This window comes from Saccopteryx leptura, chromosome 1 (genome assembly GCF_036850995.1).
Source record: "Saccopteryx leptura isolate mSacLep1 chromosome 1, mSacLep1_pri_phased_curated, whole genome shotgun sequence".
Classification (NCBI taxonomy): Eukaryota; Metazoa; Chordata; class Mammalia; order Chiroptera; family Emballonuridae; genus Saccopteryx; species Saccopteryx leptura.
In genome coordinates this window covers 137283571-137301015 of record NC_089503.1, presented here as the reverse complement: position 1 = coordinate 137301015, position 17445 = coordinate 137283571, and positions in this window count along the sequence as shown.

Sequence of the window (17445 nt, the reverse complement as noted above, 5' to 3'; positions counted from 1 at the left end):
GCACAAAGTAGGCCCTTGATAAATAGTTCCTATAATTATTTAAGGAAATGTTAGTATAAAAGTATTTCATTTAACAGACTGGAGAGAGAAGAATGTTTCATCAGGAAAATAAATGAGGAGACTCCTGAAAGATCCAGGTATGAAACTATTCAGGTTTGAATTAGTGGAATGGCAGGGAATATAAAAGGACAGATGGACATAGAGATATCAAGACTGGAAACTGATTACATATAAAACATGGAGGACAAAGGAGAATAATGTATGCAGTTTCTGGTTCTTCTTTTTTTTTAAGGTAGAAAGACAGACTACCATATGCGCCCTGACAGGGATCCACCCAACAGCCCCTATCTGGGGCTGATACTCAAATCAACCAAGCTATCCTTAGTGCCTGAGGCTGATACTTGGACCAACTGAGCTATCCTCAGCACCCAGGCCAAAGCTGGAACCAATCGAGTCAGTGGCTGTGAAAGGGGAAGAGAGAGAGAAGGGAGAGAGGGAGGAGAAGAGAAGCAGATGGTCACTTCTCCTGTGTGCCCTGACTGGGGATCACACCCGGGACATATGTATGCAGGGCTGACACTGTATCCACTGAGCCAACTGACCAGAGCCAGCAGTTCTCTGATTTTTAAGAATTCAAGAAGCTATCATTACCAGATGTTGGAATTTTTACATGAAAAAGAAGTAGTCTGTATTAGCATCACTATAAAATATAGCTTGGGAAGCAAGAACCAGGCAAGATGGAAGTCAAAGTCTGATAATTTAGAGAAATACATTAAAGAATACAACTTTGGATGACAGGATTTTGTTGAAATATATTATTATTAACATAAGTAGTGGTACCATGAAAATTTTACAATTTCATTTAATACCTATAAGAAGAAATGACCAGAAATTAAAATTAAAGTGTATTTTCACCTAAAACTTCTTTCAGAGCTCAAATTCTTATATACAAAGCAAAACCAAATTATTTGAAGCTACATTTCATTTCGTTTTGATAGAAATCCCATCAGTCACTTTGGATTTAGTACTGTAGTGAAGATTTTTTGCTGCCTTCTCAATACTCCCTTCTCTCTTCCTAGCAATACCTTGAATTTCTCAGTTATATTGTTTGAGTGGAACTTACCCATCCTTCACAGTTCCAAGCGTAGATACTGATTGGCTTAAGCTAGTCAGTGCATTTTATCTCCTTGACCCAATGACTGGTTAATAAATGAAAATATGCCCTACTCTAAGACAATAGGTAGAGAGAGTCGATTCTTGGAATTGGTTTAAGTTCTTGGGAAAGCAAATTCTCACTTTGCTGCTAGAGAATAGAACTGAAAAAAGTAGCTCCGAAGTTGTTGACAACCATATTTGTGACCACAAAGAAGGCCTGTTGAAAACTGAGTCAACATTGAAGAAGCAGAACCAGGAATTTGAGGGAGTGAAACTGGGTATTGACTTATTCCTAATTCTGGAGCTGCTGGGCTGAATGAAAGCTTGTCTGTAGTCAGATATATCTATGAATTTTTCTACAACACAATCCATAGATTTACTTTGGTGTTTCAGCTAGGGAGTAGTTGATTTTCTGCTACCTGCAAACCAAAATCCCAATGAATACAAATTATGAGATGTGACTATCAGTACAGTCCTGAGCTCTGCAGGAGTTTGTCAGTATCATATGTTGTATAAAGCAAATGCATCTCAGATTAGGGTTTGAATTTGTGCTTTGATAAAGTTTATAGAAGAAACTAAAATCACTGGGGTGCAAATTTCTATAGGGGTATAGAATTTTTAGTGGAATTTAAGATAGTCTCATTAGTAGCTATATTACAAGTCAGCTTCTAGGAATACTTTCAGAAATCTCCTATCTTTATTTTACCACTTAACTCAGTAGCAGGAGAGGGAGGATTAAAGATGTAAAGAAACTTGGGTAATTTTACTGGCAGTTTATTTATTTATTTAATTATTTTTTATTATTATTATTTAGATGAGAAGTGGGGAGATATTGAGGCAGACTCCTGCATGCTCTCAGACTGAAATCTGCCTGGCAACCCCATCTGAGGCCAACGCTCAAGTTCTGAGCTATTTTTAGCACCTGAGCCTGACAGCTGCTCCTGCCAACTGACCTATCCTCAGTGCTGAGGCCCACGCTCAAACCACTTGAGCCACTGGCTGCGGGAGATGAAGAGGGAGAGAAAGGGAAGAGAGAGGGAGGGAGAGAGAAGCAGATGTTTGCTTCTCCTGTGTGCCCTGACTGAGAATAGAACCCTGCCATTCAGACGCCGTGCCAACACTCTATCCACTGAGCCACCAGCCAGGCCCAGTTTATTTTTTAACTTCTTGATGAAAAGTATCTGTGCTTCATTTAAAGATGTAAAAAATGCAAATTTTAAGTTTTCATTATGAAATCAACTCATTCAATTTTATATAAAATCCCAACAACAATCTGAAGCCATAGATGCTATTTGAAAGAAGTCATTGTGTAAACATCAGTCATTATTATGAACTGAAAGATTTAGGGAATCTTTTTTAAAGAAGTTTTTTTTTTTTTTTGAGACTATAGAAGCAGTTTCCTGTAAATCATATTAGTCCATCATGTAGCAGGAGTGGCCCCAAGCCCTGTGGTATTTGTAAGAGTTGCTGTTGAAGAGCCAGCCAGTATCATAGTTAAAAGGGTGATTGCTAAGAAAATGGGTGAAGACCATCTGCAGGAAAACAAAACAAAAACACAAACCACCAGCTGGTCTCAGAGAATCCAAGAAAGTTTAATTTATGGTTTTGAGAATTGCCTGGCTATAATTGTGTGACAAAGTCAGTCAGAGCAGTTCAAAGACAAGGAGTAAATGGATCATGCAGAAGTTTTGGGAAGGTTTAGGTGGAGTATTGGCATGCTTAATTGCTGCAACTATGACATAGCTATCAGCAACTGTCCAGGAATTAAAAGAACTTCAGAAAAGGACTTTTAAGGAACAATCAGAAGAATGTGTATACATACTAAGTATTAGATATATCAAGTAATGATCAATTTTATAGGTATAAAAATGATACTGTGGTTCTTTTTTTTTTAAGCCCTTATTTGTTAAAGGTAATACACACACATGCATGCATACATTTACACACAAAACCTACACTGACTTTTATGAAAGTGGAGGGATTACGACTCTTTTTTCATCTTTAATAAGGGTAGAATTTTCAGTCCTTACACTTTGAAAAGTTATATAAAAATGTCATCTGTCATGGAAAAAGGAAAAAAAATTTTTTTTTTCCCGAAGCTGGAAACAGGGAGGCAGACAGCCTCCCGCCTGCGCCCTACCGGGATCCACCCGACATGCCCACCAGGGGGCGATGCTCTGCCCCTCTGGGGCGTCGCTCTGCCGCAATCAGAGCCATTCTAGCGCCTGAGGCAGAGGCCACAGAGCCATCCTCAACACCCGGGCCAACTTTGCTCCCATGGAACCTTGGCTGTGGGAGGGGAAGAGAGAGACAGAGAGGAAGGGGGGGGTGGAGAAGCAGATGGGTGCTTCTCCTGTGTGCCCTGGCCGGGAATCGAACCAGGGACTCCCGCACGCCAGGCCGACGTTCTACCACTGAGCCAACCGGCCAGGGCAGAAAAAGGAATTTTTAAAATCATAAGTATTCCATAAATGAGTGGTAGAGTGCTAGTGCTCATCAGCCTCCCTTGACTTAGTTTGGCCATACGATTGAGTTCTGGTCAATGGGATGGGAGTAGAAGTGATGTGTACTATTTCAAGCCATCAAGCCATCAAACCTTCCATGCATTTTTTCTCATTTTCTTTCCTTATCTATTAGCTGCAGGACAAGACTCCTGGAAAACAGTGGAGCCAAAGTAGATGGAGTCTGGATCCCTGAATAGCTGCTTCTTTCTTCATTGAAATGTGATGCACCATGAAATTAGTAAGAAGCAAATTTTTGTTGTGTTAAGCCACTAACATTTTGAGATTATTTTTTACAGAAGTTAGTCTACAATGACTAATATACAAGTTACCATTAAAATTTGAGATTATTAAATGATAACAGAAAATGGTGGTGTGATTATGATCAAAAGAATTCTGGCAGGTTAGGCTTCCTAGGAAGCAGACTCTGAAATAGAAATTAGCATATAGGAAATTTACTGTGAAGTGGCTTTGTGATTGATACCTTTAGGACACTAGAAGCAGGACTTGGCAGAAAGAGAAGTTGAACTGTGAGGCAGTGACAACAAAGGCCTCTGTCAATTCCATGGGTAGCTTTAGAGCTTGGATGTTCTTTCAAACTTGTCTCAAGTTGAAATGAGAAGCAGTTGTACCCTGCACATGGGCCACTTTTTGTGTGTGGGCACCCTCTGGGAGTGGAGTGGACCTTGTATGAGGTGACTTCCTTTGGTGGTGAGCAATCCCTGAGGAGGAATTCAGCTCTGAGCCCTCAGTATCCAACACTTCTGCAACTAGGGAAATGAGTGTCTTACTCTCGAAGGTGGATCTGGACACTGCAACACATCCATTTCAGGAATGTTTGTTTCTAATGAATAGGCCAAAGAGCTATTTATTATTCATCCATAAGACTGCATACTGAAGCCAAGGGATAAGTAAAGTCTGTATTACACATGCCAAGGAGTTTGAGAAAATAATATCAAGATATCTGGAGATGGTAGATGGAAGATGCAACAGAATCTTCCCTGAGGTTCTGAGAGAGACTGTTTCTTTCCACTAACTTTTTGATTGTAATAATCAAGTTCCATTGAAAACCAGTTTGTTGCTGGTGAAATAATCAAAATGAGATTGACTGGGGTTTTAAAAACTTGATTCTTAATACATTTTTTAAATTGGTACTCTTTTTTTTTTTTTTTACAGGGACAGAGAGAGAGTCAGAGAGAGGGATAGACAGGGACAGACAGACAGGAACAGAGAGAGATGAGAAGCATCAATCATCAGTTTTTTGTTGTGAAACCTTAGTTGTTCATTAATTGCTTTCTCATCTGTGCCTTGACCTTGGGCCTTCAGCAGACCCAGTAACCCCTTGCTCGAGCCAACGACCTTGGTTCCAAGCTGGTGAGCTTTGCTCAAACCAGATGAGCCCGCGGTCAAGCTGGCGACCTCAGGGTCTTGAACCCGGGTCCTTCCGCATCCCAGTCCGATGCTCTATCCACTGCGCCACCACCTGGTCAGGGAGTACTCTTTCTCTTAATGAATCTTTATTATTTGCTGTATGAGATAGAAAAGTTGCCCGAAGATAAACTCCATTTGGAGCATAAGTCTAATGTTTTGAAATTGCATTCTGAACTTTGCTTGCTTCACAGAGCCTGAACAAGTGAGGGGGGGTAGATTGATTGAGGGCAACCTTACTTCAGGGGTAACTAAAGAACTTAAGTGATGGAGAATATATCGTTTCCCATGAAGTTACAAATATACCCAGTCAAATGAAAGGAATAATATAATAAATTATCACCTGTACTCTGACCACCCCTTATTAAAACTAATAATTAGTTAATATAAATAAAAATAAAGATTTTATTCATAGTCCAATGATCTTTTTTACTTACAAGTATTTTAAAATTAATTTCTTTGTTTTTTAATAAAAAATTCATTGGTTGGTTGAAATTACATTCAATCATAATTCCATGACTACTTTCCTAATTGACATTTAGATAACCATTACTGACTCTTAAGACAAATGGTGAAAAAATAAGAACTTGCCCAGAAGAGAAAAGCCCCCTGAAAGGTCAGAGCTATAGAATTAAGTCAGGCCAATTACATGGGTGCTGAGTTGATCTAGTTCATGTTTTATTGGAGTGCTGACTTCAAAGGAAACTTTCTGAAACCTCACAAATACTGACTTCTTTCAGAAGCTGGTAATATGAAACAAAACAAAGTTTCCAGCAATTCAGTTACAATGAATTGTATTTGAGAACAAACAGTTCCTGTTAGAAGTAACCGTACCCTGCCATGTAACCCTGCAAACTGTCCTGGATCACCACACTTGAGAATTTCAGGTTTGCTTTTTTAAGTTTCCTATTCTAGGGAATATCACTCTTTTCAATGGCCATCTTTTGAAACAGAAATCACAAGGCTTACCTGAAAAATAAGGTATCATAATATTTAGAGGGGTGTGTGCGTAGGTGTGTGTGTAAAATGCTAATGGATATAAACTATAAAAGGAGTGGTTTAGGGTCTTCCATAAAAATACATGACCAATTTTTTCTTACTAGATAATATAGATTATATAATACTTAGTGAATCTACTACCAAAGAATTCTTTACGAACTGTTTTTGGAATGAGGATCCTGAACAATGAATATCTGCAAAATTCTCCTTGAGAATTATTCACTTGTTCACCTATTCAACAAACATTTACTGAATGCCTGCTATGTGCCAGGCATTACCGTAGGTACGTGGGATGCATCAGTGCCCCAAACCAAGATCCCTGTCCTCATGCTACTGGGACCTTCTATCCTACTGTGGGAGAGAGAAAGCAAATAAAAACATAGTAAGTAATGAAGTGATATAGCATATTAAAGAATGATAGGCATATAGAAAAAAGACAAAGTAGAGCAGGATGAGGAGGATCAGGAGTGTTGGTGGGGTAGTCTACCAGACTAACTATGGTCGTCAGGGCAAGGCTTGCTGAGATAGTGAGCTTTGGACAAAGACCAGAGGACATGAAGGAGTTTAGCTCCATGACTTTGTGGGTGAAGAGCATTGCAACCTGAGGGAGCAGCCACACAAAGGCGCATCTGGTTGGTTTGAGGAAGAGGAGGAGGGAGCAGAGAGAAAAGTCAAGCTGTGATAGCTGTGGCCAATCCCTTAGAGCAGTGGTCCCCAACCCCTGGGCCACGGACTGGTACCAGTCCGTGGGCCATTTGGTACCGGTCCGCAGAGAAAGAATAAATAACTTACATTATTTTCGTTTTATTTATATTTAAGTCTGAACAATGTTTTATTTTTTAAAAATGACCAGATTCCCTCTGTTACATCTGTCTAAGACTCACTCTTGACACTTGTCTTGTAAGTTCGACAATTATATTTAAAAACACCACAGTTTTTACGCCGGTCGCATAATTTTATTTTGTGCATTTATCCGTCCCACCCTAAAGGCTGGTCCTTGAAAATATTTTCTGACATTAAACCGGTCCGTGTCCCAAAAAAGGTTGGGGACCACTGCCTTAGAGTTGTCTTGAGTTAGGTTGAAGCAGTTAGCAGACATGGGCCACCCTGGAATGGCTATGACCTTGATCAAGGTGGCTTTCTGCAGTTGAAGGGACTGAGAATGGTGGGCTGTGTACTGACATCACTCCCATCAGCCTTCATTGCAGGAATTGCTGGAAGGTACTCTAGGTATCAATCTTCTTGGCTTCCTCATTCCCAAGGTCATCTGTGGTCCATGAAGGCTGCTCTAATTTCAGCATTCTAATCAGCTAGAAGAAAGGAAAGAAGGAAAAGAGAATATCCTGGTGTTTGCATGCACTACTTCTGCTCATAGTCTATTACTAGAATCTAATCAAGAAAAGCTAGATTATGTAGCCTTTATTCTTGGTGGCCTGGGACAGCAAGCAAACAAACAGGAAGGATATTAAAGTACAACTCTAAGTCTCTGCTGCATCATACTCCCCATTTTTGTATGGAAGAGATGTGGCTTAAATGAAATGCAGCCTTGTAGCTCATCTAGGATTTTGTGCTCGGGGTTTTAGGCAATTGAGGTACAGCAAAGAAACAATATTCTCTTGAAGAGCTCATAGAAAAAGAAGACTTAGCCTGACCTGTGGTGGCGCAGTGGATAAATCGTCGACCTGGAACGCTGAGGTCGCTGGTTCAAAACCCTGGGCTTGCCTGGTCAAGGCACATATGGGAGTTGATGCTTCCTGTTCCTCCCTCCCCCCTTCTCTCTCTCTCTCTCTCTCTCTCTCTCTCCTCTCGAAAAATTAATAAAAGAAAATATTTTAAAAAAAAAAAAAAGAAGACTTAAGGGGAGAGTGACAGCAATAATACAGATGAGGGGTGGAGCATGTGAAGCTTGGGAATTAATGTAATCAGATTTATATCCAAGGGTTGAGATCGCTGAGTTGGCACTTACACAACATACAATACTGTAAAACTGCTTCCTTCTTGAAGGGAGGACCCTTGGCTTGCCTCTTCTTATTTTTCAGCCTTCTCTCCTAGATTTCCTTCCCATTCTTGACCCTTTAATGTTGGTATGCTCTTAGTTCTCTTCTCAGAATGAGTCACAATGCATTTTTTTTTGCTTTACTGAGTCATTTAACTCTGAGAATAAGATGACCTTCAATCCCAGAAAAGTGTTCATCTGAACATTACCATTTTATTAAAAACAGAATAAACTCAATGGAGTATAAGCATTAAACATTTTTCTTCCATCTCTGTCCTGTAATGTACTATATCAGTTCTCCCTTACTAGGTAGATCCTTCATGATGTGTCAAGAACATCTCACAGTTTGCTAGACCCTTTAGTTATTAAAAAGCAGTTGAATCTGCCTGATCAGGTGGTGATACAGTGGATAGAGCATAGGCTTGGAACACTGAATAGCCAGGTTCTAAACCCAGAGGTCACCAGCTTGAGCACAGGCTCATCTGGCTTGAGCACGGGCTCACCAGCTTGAGTGTGGAGTGACCGACTTTCATGTGGGATCAAAGACATGACCCCATAGTTGCTGGCTTGAAGAACAAGGTTGCTATCTTGAACCCAAGATCATTTGCCTGAACAAGGGGTCACTGGCTTGGCTGGAGCCCCCTGGTCAAGGCACATATGAGAAAGCAGTCAGTGAACAACTAAGGTGCCACAACTATGAGTGATATCTCTCATCTCTCTCCCTTCCTGTCTATCTGTCCCTGTCTCTCACACTACAAAAAATAAAAAAGAGCACTTGAATTCACTTAAAATTCTAATCACATCTCCACTTTTTCAACTGCTGAGGCTTGACCCATGGTCCAAGGTCCTACAAAGTCAGCTCTTTTACTCATCCCCACTTCAGTCTTCTGATTCATTGTGTTGGAGATCACTAGGAGGGAAGATGGGATTGCTTTGTGTAACTGGTGGTCTCCCTCTGGCTCTGTCTGGCCCTGACCTCAGTTTCTAGACTCTGATAAGGCAATAGCCTCTGCCTTGTAGATGGTGAATAAGGTTTTCTCTGGGTACTTTCCAGAGTCAACTTGGCTCCTGTGAGGCTCAGGACCTCTTTTGGCCTTTACTCTTATTATACACTGAATGTTTATGTTCTTCCCTCTTCTCAAATTCATAGGCTGAAATCCTACCCCCCAATGTGATGACATTAGGAGGTAGGCCATTTAAGAGGTGATTAGGTTATGGAAATGGAGCCTTCATGAATGGGATTAGTGCTCTTATAAAAGACACTGCAGAGAGCTCCCTTACCCCTTCCACCATGTGAAGATGCAGGGTGAAGATTGCCAGCTAGGAACCAGGAACCAGGAAGCAGGCCCTCACCAGACCTTTCTGCCAGTGCCTTGACCTTAGACTTCCAGCCTCTAGAGCTGTAAGAAATAAATGTCTGTTGTTTATAAACCACCCACTCCAGAGTATTGTTATAGCAGCTTGCACATGCTAAGAGACAACTCTCAAGAACTTCTCTGAAAGAACATTACCTCTTATAGCTTCTGCTTTGTCCTCCGTCCTCCAAGCTCCTTCAGTATTCTATTTTCTCCATATAATTGCACATACATACAACATTTGCATTCTTCATTGTAGGTAGATCTCAAGGAGAAAAACGCTGGGTTGAGCCTCATATACCTCAATTTCTTCCTCCAAATCCACCAATTAGGTGCCTCTCTCTTCTGTGGGAAATAGTGAGTGAAAAGGAAAAAGGAGGACTGAAGTGTTACTCCTATGGAGGTCCACAGCATGTAACCATCAGGTGTGGGGAGAAAATGTTCCTGATTCATAGTCTACATATAACGCTCTACTATATATCAATACTTAAATACGTCAAAGAGGCATAGTGACTGTAAAATCTAACATAATTAACTCATTATTTTCAAATACACTCCAACCTCAGAATCTGTGTTTCCATCTATATTTTCTATCTACCCATCCACCTAATTGTTCAGGGAAAATATTTGGGAATCTTTTTGGGCTCTCCTTGACCTCCCCACCATTCCAGTCAATCACCAGGAGATTTTTTCTTAAATTCCCTCCCTCTTTAATCTTGTTGCTATTTCTACAGCTTTAGTTGAGGCAGCTAATATTTGTCATTTGGATTATCACAACAATCTTCTAAGAAATCTCTTTATGTCCAGATTTACCTTCCTCAGATTCATTTTGCAATACCACATCTATAGTAATCTTTCTAAAATTCAGATCTCATCAAGTGATACTCTTGCCTAAAACACTCCAGTGGCTCCCTATTGTACTGGAATCATTTGTATAGCATATTAAAAATAGAGTTTTAGGCCCTAACACAGACTTAATGAGTCAGAATCTCTACGGTGTGACCCTGGAGTCTACAACGTTTACTTGCATTTTTAGAAAGTGGTTTTATGTACAAAAATATTTGTGATTGCTTATCTGTAAGATAAATGTAAACTTTTGGAGGTAGACATGGCTTTTCAGTATTTGGTTTCTATTAGCTCTTTAATTGTTCATCCTACCACTACCTCAGTAATTTGTTTTCTAGGAAAAACTGTTTCCTAATGAGCCATTTTATACTTCTTTGTCCTCGAATATGCTGGTTTCTTTTGTGAGTGTGTGTGTGTGTGTGTGTGTGTGACAGAGACAGAGAGAGGGACAGATAGGGACAGACAGACAGGAAGGGAGAGATATGAGAAGCATCAGTTCTTTGTTGCAGCACCTTGGTTGTTCATTGATTACTTTCTCATAGGTGCTTTGACTGGGGGGCTACAGCAGAGTGAGTAAGCCCTTCCTCAAGTCAGTGATCTTGGGCTTTAAGCCAGCAACCATGGGGTCACGTCTATGATCTCACATTCAAGCCAGCAACCCTGCACTCAAGCCGGTGACCTCGGGGTTTCAAACCTGGGTCCTCTTTGTACCAGTCCAACACTATCTACTGCATCACTGCCTGGTCAGGCTGAGTATGCTGGTTCTTTAGCTTGGAACATTTTTCTCCCCCAACTCTCTTTCATCCTAAAAAAATCTATTTATCCTTCAAAATTTTATTAGACTTTTTCAATATATAGGTTTATTCTGCCTGTATCTATATCTCTTTCTCTATATATTTGGTCTTATGCAACTGTGGGAGCTAGTTAAGCAATCTCTGTAAGGCTATTGTCTCTGTGTCTGCTGATACTTAAGGGAAAATGAATGTAAAATGTGGAAGATGATTAAGGGCAGGCTGGAATCCGTAAGTTTGAGATGCAACACCACAAGAATGGCAGAAACCTGTGTTTGTTCTTGTTGCCTCCAACCTGGGGGATGAGGTTATCTGGCAGAAGCTAGAGCTCTTCAGCACAGAGCTAAACATATGCACTTGGATCAGGAGGTGGAGGAGCTGAGAGAGGACCTGGGGAAAACACAGCAGTTGCAGGCCCTGCTGCTGCTTCCCTGTCACCTTCGAAGTCTCTCGTGAGTCTTCCTTGAGGCCCACTGTTACTGGAAACAAACAAGAAAGTGAGTTCTAGTCAATGTCTCACTTAGCCAAGTTGATAACTTAACAAACCCACCACATATTGGATAATCTATTTTAGGCAGAGTGGTCTCATTGGTGAGATGAGGTCTCATTGATGAGATGACATTTACCCAGCAACTTAAGTGAGGGATTGGGCCAAGAAAATAAATGAGAGATGACCAAGATATGCAAAGGTCTTGAGGCCATAATATTAAGATGCAAGACTGTAGAGAAGAATCAGATACCTATGCCGAAGAAAAGGCAAGATCAAGCACATGTCAGGAATAGTTGGGACTCAATTCCTAACACCATTATGGCTTTCTCCCTGTTTTTCTGTTTTTCTCTGTGTCAACTTCATCCTTTTTCACTTGGGACCGGTTTCCTTTACCTGATGAAAACATGGTCACTGATAGCATATAACTGTCGCATCTTATAATTTCAGTCATCAGCGACAAACTTTCTTTCTTTTTTTTTTTTAATAAATAAAATTTTATATAAATGGGGTGACATCAATAAATCAGGAGGGTACATATATTCAAAGAAAACATTTCCAGGTTATTTTGTCATTTAGTTCTGTTGCATACCCATCACCCAAAGAGAGATCATCCTCCGTCACCCTCTATCCAATTTTCTTTGTACCCCCTCCCCCTCCTCCTCTCCCTCCTTCCCTACCCCCACCCCCCGTAACCACCACACTCTTGTCCATGTCTCTTAGTCTCACTTTTATGTCCCACCAATGTATGGAATCCTGCAGTTCTTGTTTTTTTCTGATTCGCTTATTTCACTCCGCATAATGTTATCAAGATTCCACCAATCTGCTATAAGTGATCCGATGTCATCATTTCTTCTAGCTGACTAGTATACCATGGTGTATATGTGCCCCATCTTCTTTATCCAGCCTTCTATTTTTTTTTTACAGTGATTAAAAGCCTTTAAGCAAACTCTTGGCCAATACAGCAAGAATCCATAAAAGAGTAGTGTCCTTAACATGTTCACCAAGTCCAAGTTGGCCCCATCACCATGCCAAATCCCTGAAAAATGCAACCCAACCACAGTTCAGTCTGTTAGGATCTGTCACAGGGAGCAGGAGTCCAGGAAAAGTCCACATCCAGAAAAAGTCTGCATGGCACCGGAATTGTCACCATTCTATACTTTGCAGCTCATGTCCAAGTCCCAGTGACCGCTGCTTCTAGCTGGTAATGATTCAGGTAGACTGGAAAAGCCATTTGCAGCATGCGTGGATATGGAGCTTCTGTTCTCCTCTGCCTGGAGAGATGAGACCAGGTAGCTTTTCCCTGGAGCTCTGCGACTGTGGCATGGTAAAGAGAACCTTGGGATACACTAAGCTGGGTGGCAAAGGTAGATTCATAATAGAAGTTGGCAAAAGGGGGAAAGAGAGCTCTAAATTAGGAGTAGGTCCCAGCCTGAAATATGAGTGGGGCATTGAGATAGGAGGGATAAAGGAAACACTATATATTAAGCAAAGCAGCAGAAAATAGGACTATCAACACCCACAACAGAGATCTTTGAGGGAAGAATAAAAAACCTGACTATTCAGGCAAGACATAGTTAAGTGGCCCTTGTGCAAATGAGATCAGTTTACCTGCTTCTTGGAAGAAATACCCTAGGCTCATCCACAGTGTTGTAGATGGGGCTGACGGCCCTGGGCACCTTCAGCCTTCAGTGGCAAACCCCAGCTTTCTGGGCAAGGTTAGGTTATAGGTGGCTGGAGCAGGGCTGGAAGAGACTGAACCCTCCCTTAGAGGAGCGAGGGGGAAGCCTACCTTCCAGTGTCCCTGTTTCCTCACAGTAGAGGCATGCAAGCCTGGCAGGCTTTAGCTCAATGACCTTCCTTTCCACTATTGAAGCAGGACCCAGATGGCATCCTAGGAGACCCCTTTGGGGCGTTGGAGCCTTTAAGGGTGTATCCTAAAAGCTGGTAGTTCCCCTGATCTCTATTGGGCTTTTTCTGCCTCTAGGTATCTTAAAAGCCATGCTCAGAAGATCTTGCTGAGGGGTTTGAGGATCCCCATCTGCCTATATAAATCTTTTCCATATATCTGGAGCTATTTGGAAAAAGACAAAACAGTGTTATTACTCTCCACCCCTCCCCCCTCCTTCCTCTCCGTCTCTCTCCTCCCCTCCCACAGCCAAGGCTCCACCGGAGCAAAGCCACCCCGGGCCCTAAGGATGGCCCCATGGCCTCTGCCTCAGTTAGAATGGCTCTGGTTGCAACAGAGCAACCCCCCAGATGGGCAGAGCATTCCCCCCGGTAGGCATGCCAGGTGGATCTCGGTCAGGCGCATGCAGGAGTCTGTCTGACTGCCTCCCCATTTCCATCTTCAGAAAAATACAAAAAATAAATAAATAAAAGAAAAAATACAGCAAAAAAAAAAAAAGAAAAGAGTAAAAAAATAAATAAAAAGGGCATTCCTTTGTGTTAAAGCTCCAGGGAGCATGGAGTGAGCTTGAGTATGTCTTATGAAACATGGAGCTCTATGTTGACATATAAGTCTTTGAAGAAGGAGGAACTGCTGAAATAGTTCATCAGCATTTGTCCTAAGACAGCAGTCTTTATAGTGGAAACACCATAAGTAAATATTTGCTGTCTGTCTATAGATTAAAGGGGAATATGGCAAATGCTGAAAAGCCCTGATCTTTGTGCCCCTCCCCTCCCCCAATCCCCTCCCTCTTCTCCCCCCACCCTGTAACCCCAACCCTGTGCGACAAACTTTCTTTATGTTTACTGAGATAGGTCATCAAAATTTTGGAGAGAAAGTATCGGTTGACCTAACTTAAGTTAGTTGTCTATCCTTGAACCAATAATGTAGTACCAAAGTATGGAGCATGATATTAACTATCTGTTCTTACATAAAAATATTCTCTGAAGTTTAGCAGCTTTAAACAACAGTGAATATCTGTCAGCTCACACAGTTTCCATGCAACAAGCATTTAAGGGCAGCTTAGCTGAGTGTTTCTATCTGGGGCAGGGGCCGGGGAGATCTCTGATGAAGTTGCAGTCGAGATATCAGCTGGAGTTGCAGTCACCTAAAAGCTTGACCAGGTTGAAGGATTCTCTTCTAAGGAGACTCATCTACATGCCTGCTAAGTTAATACTGGTTGTTGGCAGGAGGCCTCAGTTCCGTAAAATGTGGACATTTTCATAGGGTTGCCTGAATGTTCTCACAATATGTTATCTGCAGGCCTGACCTGTGATGGAGCAGTGGATAAAGCATTGACCTGGAAATGTTGAGGTCGCTGGTTCGAAACCCTGGGCTTGCCTGGTCAAGGCACATATGAGAGTTGATGCTTCCAGCTCCTCCCCCCTTCTCTTTCTCTGTCTCTCTCCTCTCTCTCTCTCTCTCTCTCTGTCTCTCTCTCTTCTCTAAAAGTGAATAAATAAAAAAAAATTAAAAAAAAAAACCAATATGTTATCTGCCTTCCTCCAGAGTGAGTGATCAAAGGAGCAAGACAGAGGCTGTAATTTATTTTTGATTTATTATTTTATTTATTTTTACTTTTATTTTTTATTGAAGTATAATTGACACACAACATTATAAAGCTGCAATATTTTCTATAACCTAGACATAGAAATCATACTGTGGTTTTCCTTAACATAGTTATACAGGTCAGCCTCATTCAGTGTCAGAGGGGATTACACAAGTATATAAAGAACAGGAGGGGATGGCCCTGGCCGGTTGGCTCAGCGGTAGAGCGTCGGCCTGGCGTGCGGGGGACCCGGGTTCGATTCCCAGCCAGGGCACATAGGAGAGGCGCCCATTTGCTTCTCCACCCCCCCCCTTCCTCTCTGTCTCTCTCTTCCCCTCCCGCAGCCAAGGCTCCATTGAAGCAAAGATGGCCCGGGCGCTGGGGATGGCTCCTTGACCTCTGCCCCAAGCGCTAGAGTGGCTCTGGTCGGCGGAGCGACCCCCCCCCCGCCTGGAGGGGCAGAGCATCGCCCCCTGGTGGGCAGAGCGTCACCCCTGGTGGGCGTGCCAGGTGGATCCCGGTCAGGCGCATGCGGGAGTCTGTCTGACTGTCTCTCCCCGTTTCCAGCTTCAGAAAAATACACAAAAAAAAAAGAACAGGAGGGGAGATTCTTGGGGCTATTTGGGGAGTTGGATACCAAGGACACTATAATTTGCACAGCTTGCTTTAGGTTTCTAGTCTTGTGGCCACAGTGAAGATGGAACATATGATCATGTGAGAACATTCAGCTCTCTTGGATGAAGAGAAGAGGCACTCAGTATATGGATGGAGAAGGTAAAGAAGAAATTGCTAGAAAAATTGGGAGAAGAGTGTTAGGGAAAACATAAATGTGTATTATTAGTCTCATGTGTTTATACCTTGAATGCACCTCAGTGGTACCTTTCAATTATTTATTTATAAATATTTTCTACTAGATAATGAGATCTCTTCTCTCATCTTTGAGTCTGTATCACCAAGTACATTGGCACAAAGTAGACAACCAAAAATGTCTGAACTGAACTGGACCAAACAGACAGAGGATATGAGCAAAGTGGTTAAATAATTAGAGATTTTGTTAGGGTGAACACAAAGTTAATATCAAATCTCAGATGAAAAGGCATTTTTTGACACTTGAAAGACATATCCTTTAGATGAAATGAGTCAAGAGCTTCTGAACTTTGTGTCTTCAAACGTTAGAACAGGCTAAAGTATAAATAATTTATATGTTAAATTATTTAAATAAATAAAAAATATGTTGAATAAATGAATATTAGTAGGACTTATTTGTTGGTGTAAGGAGCAGAAGCCCAAATCAAACTAGTTTAACAATAAAAAGAGGGTAGATTTGTTGTAAACTATCTGGAGTAATTAATGGAATCAGAAAAGTGCCAGAACCTCAAAATAGAACCACCAACTGCAGCACAAAAGGAAACCCAGGAATTCTTCCCCCTTTGACCCTGATCTCTGCCCCTTCTCCACTTCTGCTTCACTTGCTCAAGGCAGACCAGCTTTCTTTCTTTCTTTCTTTTTTTAAACAGGAACAGAGAGAGGGACAGACAGACAGAAAGGGAGAGAGATAAGAAGCATCAATTCTTTGTTGCGGCACCTTAGTTGTTCATTGATTGCTTTCTCACATGTGCCTAGACCAGGGGATTACAGCAAACAGAGCAACCACTGGCTCAAGCTGGTGAGCCTTGCTCAAACCAGATGAGCCCACGCTCAATCTGGCGACCTCAGGGTCTCGAACCTGGGTCCTTTCTGTCCCAGTCCAAGGCTCTATCCACTGCGCCACTGCCTGGTCAGGCCAGACCAGCTTTCTTGTTTACAATTTACCTGTACGTAGTAATAGTTCTCAAGTTAGCATTTATAAATGTAGCTACTGAAAGAGAGATGATCTTTTCCTCTCAGTTCCAGTTTTAAAATTCCTAAGAGACCGATAGACCCGTTTAAAGTCAGGTTCCTCCTTTAAACCAGTTGATCGTGACTGGTGGCAGTGTCACATTATAGCAATATTGCAAAACCTGCTGCAACCCTAGAGATTAGTCAGGGGGGTAAGGGACATCCTTGGAAAATAGTTACTGGGCAGAAAAAACAATAGGTATATGTTCAATGAAGATTTAGATAAATTGAGGGGTGACATATTCCTTATAAAATATAAAGGTTGTTCAGGGTCCAACAACAGCCTCTGGATTTTGATATGATATTGCAGGATGTTTTCAGTGTCACCATAAGGAACAATTGGTTGGAATCTTGGTCTGGAACAGGGTAAAGCTTTTCATATTCTAGTCATTTTATTACAACCTCATCCTGGCTAGGGTGGCAGCATTGTCTTCACTGCTACATCTAATGAAAGGGGTTTAATTAAGATTTTAATTTTCTTTGCTGATATGTTGAGGAAGGTTTCAGAGGAG